Source organism: Ammospiza caudacuta, chromosome 4 (assembly GCF_027887145.1).
Source record: "Ammospiza caudacuta isolate bAmmCau1 chromosome 4, bAmmCau1.pri, whole genome shotgun sequence".
Classification (NCBI taxonomy): domain Eukaryota; kingdom Metazoa; phylum Chordata; class Aves; order Passeriformes; family Passerellidae; genus Ammospiza; species Ammospiza caudacuta.
Genome location: NC_080596.1, coordinates 51,092,570 through 51,107,824, shown reverse-complemented (window position 1 = coordinate 51,107,824; position 15,255 = coordinate 51,092,570). Strand labels below are relative to the sequence as shown.

The 15,255-nt window shown below is 40.9% G+C and overlaps 1 protein-coding gene across 2 annotated transcripts in view; it reads right to left on the bottom strand.

Annotated features, from left to right (window-relative positions):
• LNX1 (ligand of numb-protein X 1) overlaps positions 1-15,255 on the bottom strand; it is a 65,135-nt gene that overhangs the window by 34,424 nt on the left and 15,456 nt on the right. The gene's annotated exons all lie outside the window — the stretch shown is intronic.

Sequence of the window (15,255 nt, the reverse complement as noted above, 5' to 3'; positions counted from 1 at the left end):
CAGCCTCACCAGGGTCAAGGGGGCACTGCAGAGCTCCCACCAAGGGGCTGGGGCCTCATGCCAAGGTCCTTGGGCCAGCCTGGGACTTCACTAGCTCGGGGACCTCAAGGCAGGTTCTAAACTACTTCTGGGGGAAACCCCTCTGTTTCTAGTGGAGCAACACATGTTGCCAAAAGAGCTGAAGATACAGCATTATAAGGGCAAGTTACAGACCTGCTTTGAAACACATGTAGTTATGCTTCCAACTACCTGCTCTAGATTCACCCTAGACCGCAAAGGCAGGACCATGCATGGCATTTCTTTTTTAAGACTCATGAAAGAAAGTCACTTGAATAAAATTAAAGGTCACTGTAGTCTTCATGAGTCAGTATTCAATTAAAGCTATAAAATAACTGAAAAGACAGAGTGACCAAGGACACGGCACCTGTGACTTCATCAGCACCACTTCTGCCCAGTGCCCACCCACTAGAACCACATTCAGTGCATTTAAAAAATAAAAATCTGCCTTTTAATCATAATCTAATGAGCTTGGCCTACTTTCAGTTACTATTATCCCTTTCTTCATGGTGAAGGCTAACTGATGACTTTCATGAAAGTGCCCTGTAGAACAAACTCACAGAAATAGCTGCAGAAACCCTTAGGGATAGAAAGCTCTTCGTAATATATGGCATGCTCAAAAAGCAATGCATAATACATACAGTACACAACGCTAGTGGGTTAAGTGTCACAAAAAGAAGTAGTACACTGAACAGAAGACTTGGAAGAGAAGTGATTATGGAAGCACCTCCTGAGATAGAAAGATGATATGAGGATATCATTGAGCCGTCTATCAACTTCAGAGTAGCAGTTTAATTTCTATCATGGTACTGACTTTTGATGAGACAATTAGTTAGAACCTTTTTTTGGCACTAGATTATGGTTTACCATCATTTACTTCATGCTGCTTCTGACAATTTTTATCTTAAAGAAGGAAAATATACCCAAACCAAAATCTGTCATATTGATGCCACTGTGTAAGCGTTATGTATGTGCTTTAAGGCTTGGATAGGAATGGCTGTAACAGAAGTTATTTCTGAAACTTTTCACAACCAAAATGAGGCATCTCAGAGGAAAATACTCTTATGGAAGAGAAGATTGGTCAACTACTTCAAAAGACCAGTGAACAAGATTGGTCAACTACTTCAAAAGACCAATTTGAGGCACCCATTGCAAGGCAAAACTGCAACAATAGTCATGTAAAGAAAGGAAAAACTCTTCTGCCTCCATTGCAGCAGGTATTTTTCTGTTTCCTTCCAGATTTTCTCACTTCCCCCAGAACCCTAAACTATGGCAGGATGCTCTCCTTTAGATTTCATGGGAAGCAGAAGCACAAAGGCCTTTTCCTCTTGCTACTCACTTAAACATCTTCATCACAATGTTTTGGAAACCCATCCTTGACATCTGCCTCTTTTAGTAAAGTCACATCTGCTAATCCAGTCTATGAATGCTTTACAAAATAGTTTAGAAATAGTCTAAAATCTCAAGTCAAAGAAGTGGCTTTGGGGAGAACTGTTTGCTGTTCTCAGAAGACAGTCTCTACTTTATAACAATCTTGCAAAGATTCAGAATATGATAAGAGATATTCCTACTCCTGCTTATTTTATTTAATTTGCCTGTGTTTTTCCCATGTCAGTAAAGTTTCAGTGGCTGATACTAGAACATCAGCCTTGTGAATGGGTTCTCAGATGCAGATGTTTTTTTATTTGGAAAGCTCTATGAAGATCAATATGAAGATCAGAAGTGGCTCTGCCCAAAGATTCCCAGCTATTTGGATTCAATCACTGCCTGGTGCCCATCTGCAGCTCACTGCTACAGCCTTCCCTCTCTGTGGAAATCCTCACTTGCTGCTGCTGGCTGCACTGCAGACACACAGTCAACAGCTTCATTCCAACAGCAATGAACAGAAGACAGCTACTTTGAATGTAGAGAGGACTGACACAGTTTAAGATGTGGCTTATTGGAGAAGACAAGTTGTCATGATACAAAGCACAAAGCATATCTTTCTAGCGCTGCCAGAAATAGTTAAAGAACCAGAGCTCTTCAAGTATGATCACTGAAGCTATTTCTTAAATAATTGTGGCAGGCATAAATGAACACAAATCAAGACCTCTTTCTTCAGATTAACACAGTGTCCTTGAAGAAGGGGAAAAAAAGTCCCAAGACCTCAAACTTGTAATAAAATTTGCAACAGCATCTCTTCACTTTCATTGTTTTGCTTGTGCTGACACTGCTGTGATAACAGAAAACAGAAGAAATTACTGTCTAAGTGGAATCATATTTACAGTGTTTAAGCTACATTTTTCCATATGGTTGGATTTGGCTTCCAGAAAAGAGAGAAACATAAAACAGCTACATGCCAGCAGTAATTAGCTCTCTCATTGTGAGTATTAATCACAATGCCTGATTTGCAGCTGGAAGAGTGGGATACCTGATTAACATAGCCAGTCAGAAAGTGAACTCAGCACTGTCTGCAGGCCAAGGTGAACCACAGATTTATGTTCCTTCCCAGTCGTGCTGGACAGCGAGTACATCCGTGCAGCCGTGCGATACTGAAACAATTTGAAGGCCAAACCCCAGAGAGATAAACAGACATGAATAATGTGTGTTGTACTGTTCGTGACATTAGTGTCACTAGGTGCACAGGAAGCTGAGAAAGTAGTTTCTTCTGTTTGCACAGCCTCTTTTATGAAGCAGATATCTACTGTCTGATATTCTGGTATGAGCTAACCACTGGGCCGTATGAGAGCAGTGGTGGCTGCTGAAATTTCATCCAGGGCTGCAATTCTGGCTGGTATCAACACTGGCAGCCACAGGGCAATCTTTGCCCAGCACCCTGTTCCACCCTTGAGGGACACTCTGCACTCCAGGCTTCAGGAGCAGCACATCCCAAGAGCCAGAGCAAGGAGATCCAAAACCCTGTGGCAGCCTTTGTTTGGTCCTACCATGTGTAAAAACAGCCTTCAGTTAAACTCAAGGCCAACAGAAACATATCCACGTCATTTGAAATTCAAATTAAAACCGTGGTTTGAAAAGAGAGTTCTCCTTGAGCATCCCTGACTTGCACAGCAAAGGAGGAATTGAAAGTAAGATTGACCTCAAGGATTTCAATTACCCAGGCTGACATAGGGAAAGAATGTAAAACCAAAACATAAGCAAGGACAACTGCATGGATTTTTTCACCTCATTTCTAGTGATCTAAATAGAACAATTCCACAGGTTAAAAAAAATGTATATGTTTGCCCATGGTAGGGGGACTGTAACTAGATGATCTTTATGGTTCCTTCCAACACAAACCATTCTATGATCCTATGATTTATCATGCATGTGTTCTTAAAAATGCCCTGCCTTCTGTGTCACTTCACAGTCTATTTGGGCATGAAACAGGGAGAAAAAAAGTGAATCTGAAGAGTCACAGTGGTTGTGACCCAGGCCCGACACAAATAAACAGAGCAGGACCCCTCCCCTGCCCAGTTCCAGTAGTGTTCTCCCAACCTCACTTCCAGCACCCCTCATATTTTGAACTGCTTTTCTTTAGTGCAGAAGCAGCAGACACATTGTCAGAATGCAACTAAGAATAATGTATACGAAGCACATAAGATTGCCCATCCGAAGAAAATACTGCATAATGGGCTGTCATTGCTGTTCCACAGCTAAACCCTGATCAGGGTAGACAAGTGTGTTTCAGCTATGGTCTCACTGCAAGAAGCCTCATCCCTTTGTAATTTGGGGGTCCAAACAAGCTGGGGTCCAAAGCATCAACAATGTGTACCATACCTCTGTTCCACAAACTCCCTGAGTGCTCTAGCATCCATAAACTAATCCAGTGGAAAAGATGATGGAAAAACCAAAGCTGATCAACCAGGAGCATCCTGGATAACCTGGTGCTGATAACCTCACTTGTGACACTCTGGTGAGAGGTTCCTGCTGTGCCTGGGAATAAAGGAGGCATGGGGTTTAATTGGAGAGGTTGACTCACAAGAAGGTGTTGACAATTCCTGCCCCACAGCAACCATTCACACTGTGTGTGCATTAGCAGTGACAGTAGTCCAAACATAACCCAAAGCCCAACCACGTGGATTTCAGGCCACACACTTAAACTCTGAAGTTTTCTCAAACTCCATCACAAGGGAGTGAAGTGACTGGATCAGTTCTTCAGACAGGATTAACACCAACTCTTCTGATCTCACTTTTGCCAACAGTGCACCAAGAAATGGAGTCAATTACGAAAAAGAAGCGAGGCACCTGAACTCCCACTATATCCCATGCTACAGATATAAGCTAAAAACAGAGCACTTCACAGAAATTATTTTTCCTTGGTAATTCTGAGTTCCTGCAAAGATTAACTATTGCGTGAATGTTGCATGTGGAAAAAAGCTTCATAAGTACCTGATTTTTTTAAACGCATGTGTCTTTTCCACTTTTTGTAAAGAACTGTCTCATGTTAAGAACAATCCTCAAGCTACTGTAATCAGGGTATTCAGTTATGGCTAGAAGACCTTGCCTACATGAAACCTTACTCAATATTGTTAAAGAAGGGAATGAGCCATATAAAAAGCAAACCCTAAACTTCTGGATCACAGTTTCCAGTGAACATTTGCTGAAAGACAGGCTGCAAAACCCATATCTAAGCAGACAACTAGAAACAGGCTGATCTGCACCTGCACTTGAATTTCATAATGCCAGCAGTATTTCCAGGTGCTTGCCACTGCTGTTCTGTGCACTCTGTACCCTGGCATTGATGCACCTGGGCATCCTCTCCCTGAGGATCTCTCAGTGTCAGAGACTTGCCATCTTGTTTGGAGAAAAAAAAAGCATATTTTTCACTTAAGTGGGAAATTGTCCCAGTTGCTACTGCTCTTTGTCTCCAATAACCTTGTAAACAAAAGCCTTTTAGAGGCAGCTTCCTGACACCTGGGGCATCAGGGCTGGCTGGGAGGGCAGCACGGGCCTGCTGGTGGCATGATCCCTGCTGCCTCTGCAGGGCTGGGGATCAGCAATTCCCTCCTACAGTTCCATAAACACTGCTCTTCTGGGTGTCAGCACAGAGATAGCTGTGATAGAAACTAAGATGAGGCAAATGGCTTCTCTGTCTAGCTGTCAGAGAGATTTTCTCATGTTATTTGCTCTCCATTGTCAGCCAGAGGCCTTTGCCATAGTAAAAGCACATCATAGATTTAGTGGTTCTGTATTTCTGCATTACTAGTCTCTAAATATTTATAAAGGTCCTCATAATATTTATTGTATTAAGCTAAAGTTATTTAGCTTAAATACTTTCCCACAAGATAGGAAAACCTCTCACATATTTATCTGTTTCAGTTTAATTTCTGCATATTCCCATTATGGTTTCCTAAGGGTTTTTTCCACAATTTTTGTGTTAATGAAGACATCAAAATTCAATAAATTCTGGAAAACTACCTTACTAGCAAAGTCTAAAACTGTGCTTTGTCCTATCTCTAAAGATCTGACCCCAGGGAAGGGCTGTCATTTTCACAACGCCTTTGCACTAAGGTGCTGTCAAACAAAATATATTTGTGCATTATATAAGGAATATGCACAGGAGTATCTGTATACTCATATTTTCATGTCAGCTACTCTGTATGAATTTGGTTCCACTAGTAGAAAAAGGAGTTGTAGTTCTGGATTAAAAAGGTAAGGTTTTCTAAGAATATGAGGAAAAAATATTGAGCATTCATGATAATTCCAATTTAGTCTTCAGCTATAGTGACATACTCACATTTCTGGCATTTATCTGCTAAGAAGGAGGAGCAAGCGTGGTTCATCATCATGTTTGTGGCCCTTAAAAGTATTTTGGTGAAGTATTGATGAAGAACAGAACTGCAGTTCAGAGTTCAGACCTCACAGCTCCCAAAACTACTGACGGACAAAGACTTGGTGTCAGACAAAAACTGAACAAGCATTCAATAAAAACCAAACACCTATTACATATTTGACTGCTCATACTGAAAAAGGGGGTATTTCCATATTACCTACTAGTTTTCAGTAGAGTTGAAAGAACTTGGAACACATTTTTAATCTTAAATATAATGTGGAGCTTAAATTTCACGTGCATGCTTGCAAAGTATCATCTAACATGGAGTCATGTTTAGGATTTTTTCCCCCTTCTCTTTAAAACTCAGAAAGTTGTATTTCAACCACCATCTTGAGCTTTTATTATGAAATCTTTTAAAAGGCCCATTAGCATCTATCATGGGAAAAAGAATTGGAAGAAATCGGAAAACAACACTAGTTGCCTGCAATTGCAGACAAAAATCATGGCTGGGATTATTGTGCAATGATCCCAGTTATTGTTGGGACTAAGTACAAATTGTTGGTCCAGAACATTTTCTCTTTTTCTCCTGACACTTCTTTCAGTCTATTATTTTGTCACTGATGGTTTTGAAACCACAGCTGTACTGATGTTTTTTCAAACATGTGGGATTATAATTTCAATTTCTAGTCTTAAAGCAATCCAACAAATTTGAACAGTCCTACATATAGGAGAAAGGAGCTGTAAATTGCTAGAGAGAGCTGAGATGGGCAAATTGGCACCCAGGCTTTTCAACTGTTTTTTACAGGTTAGCACACCTAGTTTATTCTTAACATAACTACTTCTTTAGAGAAGCCAATATTCACAATTGACTTTGTGAATATTGCTTTTGCTTCACCTTCTGTGCCCTTTTCCCCCGTGTTCAAGTCACAAATGCTCTGAGAATGCACAAAGGCATCAGCAGACTGTTCCCACTGCTCACATAAGACATAGCCTTGAGTTGCCTCTAGAGCCTCTACCTTTTCCAATACTGCCTTCAAACATAATGCTTGGGGAGCATAAGTATACCTGGAGCTACAAAACTGAGGAGTTAAGCAGGGTGGAAGACTGCAGTGAGCCTCTTATTCATTATTTACTCCTAGATTACAAACAAATTCACCTATGTTGCTCCTAAACAAACATTTGTCATCACAGAGAAGATACTGGCCAGACATACAGTACCAGAGTGATCTTGTGTGATACAAAACAGCAGCAATATTTATTTATACTGAGCTTAATTAAAGACTGAAGCTCCCAAAGAGTGATCTACATATCTCATGCAATCTACTCACACCAGCTGACACAAGCAAGAAAAACAGAAGTAGCACACTATCTCTAATTCCTGGTAGGTGCCCAGGTATTGACACAGCAAGAAACCTGTGAGTACTTGGTTAGGAGATTCAGAGCAAAGTAAGAGTGAAAAACAAGACACATGGGACTAGCAGTTGTGAGCTGGTGAGAGCCTGTAAACCTTGCTGATGGCTTGTAATACTTACAACATTCAACAAATTATACGTTATTTAAACCCACTAATCTTGTCCAAGTGCTGTATTAAAGTACCAAAGTACTAAAAGCTCCTCTTGACTTCAGCAGAAGTGGAGCTGGATGAAAGCTTTACCAAGAGCTTTCATCGCTTTTCAGAATTGTATCATTACCTAAAAAACATACTTAAAGATTCAGCTTTTACTACTTCAAGAGTCAAACCTGAACATTTTTTCCAAAGGAAAATGAGAAAACAAAATTAGAAAGAGAGTTTTCTTCATGAAAGATGTAGGTACTTAGCAATATTTGTACATTCTTCTATCTACAGAAGTTGTGGATAAGGGAGCAATCACAAGTAATGTGTATCAGTTGGGTATTTAGAAAGCAACACAAGACCTGCCATGAGCAGCTCTGAGTTTCATATCTGCTTTTCAAGTCCATCCGAGACCACACAAAAAACTAGCACTCAACCAGCAATCTTGACCACTGATTTTGCCTCATACTAATAAAATAATGATAATACAACCTTTTTACATTAGGAATTGAGATCATACATAACAAAGCTGCAGCAGGATCACTAAAAATATTCGTAATTTAGAACATTAACTAAGAAATTACCCTAGGGAAAATCACAGCATATATACACAAAGCTTCAAAAATTGCTGCTAAAATCAGGTTATCTGTGACAAAAATAACAAGTGCAAAGACAAACGAATTCTTGAGGCGCTGCAATGCTCTTTCTCATATCCAATACACTCATCCAATACTCATAATCCAATACTCTCAATCCAATACACTACATTTTTCAAATTATGTGTGTACACATATAATTAATATTAAGAATAAGCATTCAATCTGTTGACTCATATGCTTTTCATGTTTATTGTTCTCATGTTTTTCACTTTTATTGTTCAGTCTTTTGATCACTGGATTATTTTCAACAGGTATAACCAGTCTCCTGGAACTTAATACCTCAGCATTGTCTTCCCCTCCTACTATCCCCACCTATGCTATAAAAACTGTATGATGCAGTGAGCAAAATATGTTTGCAATGGGACAAGTGGGGTTGGTTTTTAACAGGGTTGACAGGATCAGCTTAACCCGAATTCTTGCAGCTACAGACAGAAAAGCCTGACAGACAGAAACTTTGTATTTACATATACTTAGCATGCATTTATTTTTAAAATAAAACTAATTACAATATCTGCTGTGTCACAGACTCAGCAAGCCAGCACTACTGAGAGCAGGTGTGAGACTTCTGTTGGCAAAGAGAAGTAACACATGCCCATAAGCCTCTAGATATAATAAAAAGAGAACACTGTGTTCAGTTTCAAGATGTTTTCAACCCAAGACTTGGATTTACTACAGTGTTCTCCACTGGAATCTGAAATCATAGGAAATAATGGACCTGCATCCAGCAAATCACAAATGCTGTCCTTACAGAATCTTATTCACAGAACATGCTGTGGACAACCATTCACAGGTCTAGCTCTGGTGGCATTTGTCTCTGACCACTGTGACCCAAAAGTCACATAAGATCCCTTCTAGGTCAGCATGGATTTCCAAATTATACAGCTAACACATCCTGGTACATATCACACTCTAAACACATCTGTGCTTCCTCAGAAGGAAGGTCACAAAAAAAGGAGGTCTCAGCACACCTCAGCAGTTGAAAAACCACAGAGAGCCCTGTCAGATGCCTGGCTGAGTCTTAAGCAAACATCTCTGCCAGTACAACTAAGTAGCTTCTTGAAATGTCACAAATGTTTCCCATATTCTTATAAAATCTGATGTCTAATAGTTAACAAGGAACCCAAATCAGCCCTATAAGTAAACTAGATTGCATTCTTCTCTTTTGCCTGTATGATTAGAAGAGGGTGGATCAGAGGGACAACCCAAGCCAGTTTTCAGAACAAATCCCCCCAGACCCATTTGGCAAGCAAAAATCTTCACTCTTTGTGTTTTATGGGTTCCACCCAGTTGAATATGAGATATTTCAGTGAGATATTTCACCCATCCATTAAAATAAACACACACTGTGAAAACATTTAAGGGCTTCAGAAAGTCCAAATCCAGCCACAGCGCAAGCATGGCTGGAATGTTGTTTATAGTCCCCTGAAACCTCACATAGTAGGAAATGCTCACTTGTGCTGGAAAAAATTGTGAAAATTTCTCTTTTTTTGGAACACGCTTTTATAATAGATTTATCAGGAATACTTTTTACCTGAATTCCTTTACCCAAATTTGAAAAAAGCCCAGTCCACTTGCCCTTCTCCCCAGACAGGCATCTACAGGCAGTGCTGTGCTCAATATGATGGAAAGCACCCAAGAGAGCAGTGGTGTGGCTTCCCTCCTGTTGTATGCAGACCACTGACAGTGGAGGGTGAGGAGGCTGAAGGAGCTCACAGCCTCCCACCTCAGTTTTCAGGAGTCTCTAACCACTAAAACTCAGGTTGGGATTAGGCTGAGTTCTATTCCTCCTGCTGAAGCTTATTCTGAGAGTGAGTTAAACCAGAGGTAGGCCACTGCTGCATCCAAATAAAAAACTTGCACAGAGGGAGGGAGAAACTGAGTCCTGCTTCAGAGCCTGATGTGGCTTTTCAGTTGAATTTGAGAGAGGTTCACAGCAAAGGCATTCTCCTTTAAATCCAGCCTGGATTAGCAATACCATCAAGCCACACAAGCCCCTTAGTCTGAAGCTGAAGAATTGGCCTTAGAGGCTTCAGATACGGGCTGAGAACCTCTCTGGGAAATTGTTTATTGTTTTCTCAGATCACTGGGATATAACTGGTGAATCAAGGAATAAAACATAAAAATTAGAGTGCAAGCAAGAATTCAACCTTAGGGACAAAAGAAGTGTGTACCATGTTACCAACACAAAATGTGTTGTACCCCTTACAAAGAAAAGTACCATAAAATCATAGAAGAGCCAAGGCTGGAAGAGACCTTAACAGATCATGTTGTCCAACCTTTCATGAGAGAGGAAGCCTAGATGAGATTATCTAGCATCCTCTCCGAAACTTTGAGTGATAAAACTTTTATCTGAGGTTTTTAACTTTAAGCATCTTGAAAACTTTAAGTGATGGGATCTCTACCACATCCCTGGTGATGTTGTTCCAGTGAACAATTGTACTCACTGTGAAAAAAAAAGTAGGAGAAGTAAACAAGTTTTACCCTGTATCTTCCTTTAAACCAAATTTTCTCATGCTGTTGCTCCTTCATATTCCTTAGTTTACAGATGTTTTGTGTTTCTTTAGGTTTTCTTAGTCACCTCTAATTGCTCAGATTTCATGCTGCTTTTGCATTGTATAAATAAGAGAAGATCATAAAATGGTTTAGGTTAGAATGAACCTAAAAGACCATCTAGTCCCAGCCCCACCTTCCATGGACAAGGACACATTTCTAGACCAGGTTGCTCAAGGCCTTGTCCAACCTGTCCTTGAACGCTGCTAGCATTCACAACTTCCCTGGGCAAGTTGTTCCAGTATCTCACCATCCTCACAGTAAAGAATTCTTCCTTATACCTAATCTAAGTTTTCCTTCTTTCAGTTTGTACCCATTACTCCTTGTCCTATTACAAGAGTCCCTGGCAGAGTCCCTCTCTGGCTTCCCTGTAGGCTCCATTCAGATACTGGATGTTTTCTCTCTGCTTTTTTTTCCTTAATTATTGAATTTTTAGAAAAGCCTCTTCAGGATAAAAGGCAGTCACTTCATCCTGTCCTATTACAAAACACATCAACTTTTGTATTCATCCAACTAAAGTACTGGACACAGAATAAAAAAATACAAAATATTCTTCAGGAAGCTGCAGTTTCCTTTCCCTTTTACAACACTGCAGCCTTGGAAATTTCAAGAGTCAAGCTCTAATGACGAATCTTGCTTTCAATTTTAAAATATAAACATCATACAGCTGGGCACCTAGAACATGGTGGGAAAGCCTGAGCAGCAGGTTTGGAGTACTGAACCTTGAGCATGGGCAAAAATTACATTTCCCTGGGTAATACAGGGCAGTGGCCTTGCTCTTGCTGTCCTAGAAGGAACATCCTGCCTGACCTTGCTGCTCCCACAAAAGGGGTTGGGGCTGCTGTGCGACAGCCTGTCCTGAAATGAATTCAAACTGTGAATTCTGTGTGACAGTTGGTGGCATCTGGGTGACTAAGACAGCCTCTGTGCCCGAGGCTGTTCCAGCCCAGGCTGTGATTTTGTTAACGTCACAATTTAAGTAGACTTGGGTCTTGTTAGCAGTAATGATGGACTCCCTGAAGGAAAACCAAGGTGGCATTGGAAATTATGTCATTTCATTATCAGCTCTGAGATAGGGATAATTGCATCTGTCTTCTTCAGACTGAGATGACCCTGGTCCTTCAGAAGGCAGCTGGCAATCTAACTTCCAGCAGCATGCTTATGCCATGCCTCATCATCTGCTAATTTTCACATCAAAGGCATCGCTCAAGGTGACCCAAACCATCATCAAAAGACAGGATCTGCAGCTGGACGTGCATACTGGTGTCCAGTGGACAGCACCATGCTGGGGGCATTGGACATGTTTGCAGCCCTGACTGGGACGTACATAAAACAAATCCTACTTGCTTCATGTAAATATAAACACAGCACGCTGTTAATGCAGATGGCTTGACAAGCCATACAATAGAGAATAGTCTAGCAGATAAAATGAGTAATTTCCCAATGGTTACAAAATATGCACCTTAGCCTGATGTGGACACGGAGGATTTAAAAAAAAATGGGTAGACAGACTAAACAAAATTTGTAGTGCATTTAAATATTTATATTATAAATTGAGACATGGGTTTCTGTAGTAATTTTTCACAATCTTAGACCTGTGGTTGGCAGTTTACCTATCTTCAACTTCTGAGAAACTTCCTTAACTGCCCTGAAGCAAGTTTGCTTCCTGAAGGGCAAAGCCAGATACTCAGCATTGTGTGTTTCTAAGAATGCAATGTAGAGAGAAAAGGAGGAAGAAAAAAGGTAAATAAATACCTAACAATTAGTGATTGTAAACAGAAAAGCCTCATGACAAATTATTTTCTTTTTCTTTAAAAGTTAATTGAAGATGCCACAGCACCATGTTGCAGGGTTTTCTGAGAACTTAGATACTGGCATTGAGATGACCTTAAAAATGGAGTACAAAGTATTCTGCAAAGGTTAACCACATTCAGCTTACAGGGGTGGTGCTGCTTCCTAGGGGCTGTCTGCAACAGGGAAGTACATGATTACTGTGGTGCTTGTGGAATGATACCTGAGGCACACTGTGTATATTACATGTACAGATACACACATCTGAGAATAGCTTCCCTGGAGAAATCCCCATTCCAGAGTAAGGGTATTCACCAGAGATGCTATCCTAGAATAAGAACAGTATTGTCACTTCACACCCAATTTTATTAGGGATTAGCTTTCCTGTGTGTTCAAACCACCTTTTTAAGTGGTTGTCCTTTCCTTTCTTCACTACCCTTTCTTCTGGATACCAAATGCCTCATTGGTCAAGCCTCTCTCTCTTTGAGAGACAGGGTCTATCCCTCAGTATGCCACATCTTGAAAACTAGTTGCTAAGTTTGCTTTGTTTAATATGTAATAAAAAGTCCCTTTTGCTTACTATGGTTTTTTTTCAATGTCTCCCACAACACAGGCTTTGTCTCTTTAAACTACCATAGCACAAAAAGCAGTAAGAGTTAAAGCACTGCCACAAAGTCCTAACTGTAGGAACAGCACTTTATCCCCTCAGCATCTCTATCAAAAAAGGGAGAGGGCGATGAAAGTAACACCCATTTACCTTCTAAAAGCACAAAAGAATTCAGGACTTTAGTAAGATGTGCTACTAAATATGTCACTGCACCCACATGTTTCTAAAGAATCAGGAGTCACCTGAACTTCTGTGCTCAGGCCTGGACCTGAGAACTCAGCAACAGCTTCAAAGGGTGAGGACCACATTTCTCTGCAATGTGACTGTTTCAGAAGACCTGGAAGAAGCACTCTTTGCAAAGCAGCCAGAAGGGAGGGGAGGATTACATCAGCAACTGCTTCCCTGGCACAGGGGACCGTAAGCAGCACAGCTGTTCTTTGTGGAAATGTCAGGGAGGGGGAAGAAAGGTGCCAAGAGAGTTGTTACTGTCATAAAGCACAATAGGTGGTTCCAGAATGATGGTTCACATGGTTTCAAGCTTTTCTTGAAAACTTTGCTCAGGAAGCCCAGGCTGACTAACTTTCCAAATAGTGAACACTACTTGAAAAACAGACACGTACATTATAAAATTACTTAGCATCCAGTTTCTCTGTTTCTCTCAGATAAAGGAGAGCACAGCTGTGTCTCAGTGTAGAGGCTGCAGCTGAGATAACCCTATATGAGCCCTCTCCTGCTCAGTCATGGCCTAATATACAGAATGTCCCAGGAGGATTTCAGGTAATACCCATGACTCTACCTCTCTTCTTGTGTCTGCCCCCTTGGCCAGCTGTCCCAAAGAAAGCAGCAAAATTCTGTTTATTCCTGGGTTCTGCAGGAAGTCACACACCTTCAGAGCCAAAACACCATCTCAAGGTTGCTTTGAAGTACTGCCAGTGTATGCCCATGCAGCAAGCCAAAGCAGGTCTCAGATGGACATGTGCTGTCTCCTGCCCTCCTTTGTGTCCACAGCCTGCCCAGGAGGGAGGACAGATAGAGGAAGGTGTGCCACGTGGTACCACACTCACCTCACCCTCAGACACCGCCAGGAGATCAGGAAAAAAATCACACAGAAGATTTTGAACGAAGAAACCATAAGCCCAGACTTTCCCTTCAGTCAACAGAAAAAGAACACCAAACCTGAACTCTCTGCTTCCTTATGTCTGGCACACTGAGGTGAAATGGATGTGTCAAACTGATTCCTACTTCATCCCCATCACTGTGGTCAATGAGAGGTGGTGAGAGGGGACCAGGATTAATCCTCAGTCTATAGCTATGCCATACAGCTTCCTCAGTAATTTGTAAGACAGGCAGCAAGCCTGTCCACCCCTGAACACCTAGAAGCCTTCTGTGGTGGCATGCACGGGCCTTACAAGGACTAACAGACTTCAGAGCTGGAGACAAACAGGGACCTTTCTGTACCATGGCCCTTCGGCAGCAGATCTGATTATTCAGCAGTGGGTCACTGTTTTATCCCGAGTCCTGCTACTCTCCTGAAAACATGCTTATCCAAAGGGACTTTCTGGTCAGTGTTAAAGTAATGGAATGTGCGTTTGCTAATGCAGGGAGACAAATTTCATTTAAAAAACCACCAAAAAATAAACAAACAATCAAGCAAAAAAAACCCCAAAAAACCCATGAGAAAAGTCACTGTTTTATAAGATCTGTTGTCATACAACTACCATTGTCACAAGGGACAGGAGAAGTGAAGTCTGAGGTTTTACAAATCTCCCACACAGGGGTGTGTATTTTTTGAGGGAGGAAGAGGTTGTCACAAAGATTGCAGAAGCTGGAGTCCATGACATTTTATTCATATTGTTTCAACTCATTCACCCACATGCCCTCAAGGGATGTTCTGTTTTTTTAAATTACCGTTTCTGCTAAAAACCACGCGGTGTAAATTAGTGCGGTTAGACACTCCTTTCTCAAAAATATTTCTTTGGATCTCTACTATTCTATCTCTCTGCTCTATAGGTGTGAAAAGCAGAAGTTTTCCTGTGTATGAAAACCCCTGTCTTCTTCCAAATTAATTAAAATTAAATTCAAGAGAGTAATTTGTTGAAGTCAGTGGAGTAATACCTGCATAGAACTAAGTTAAGTGAGGCAAAAATCAAGCACATTGATCTGGCTGTTTTTGCAACTTCTTCCATAGCATCCTCTGTTTGAGTACTGGAATAGCAAACAGAACAACTAGAAAAAGGTTCTGGAACTAAAAAAATCAACTAAGCAAGAGGAATTGAATTACACAGGG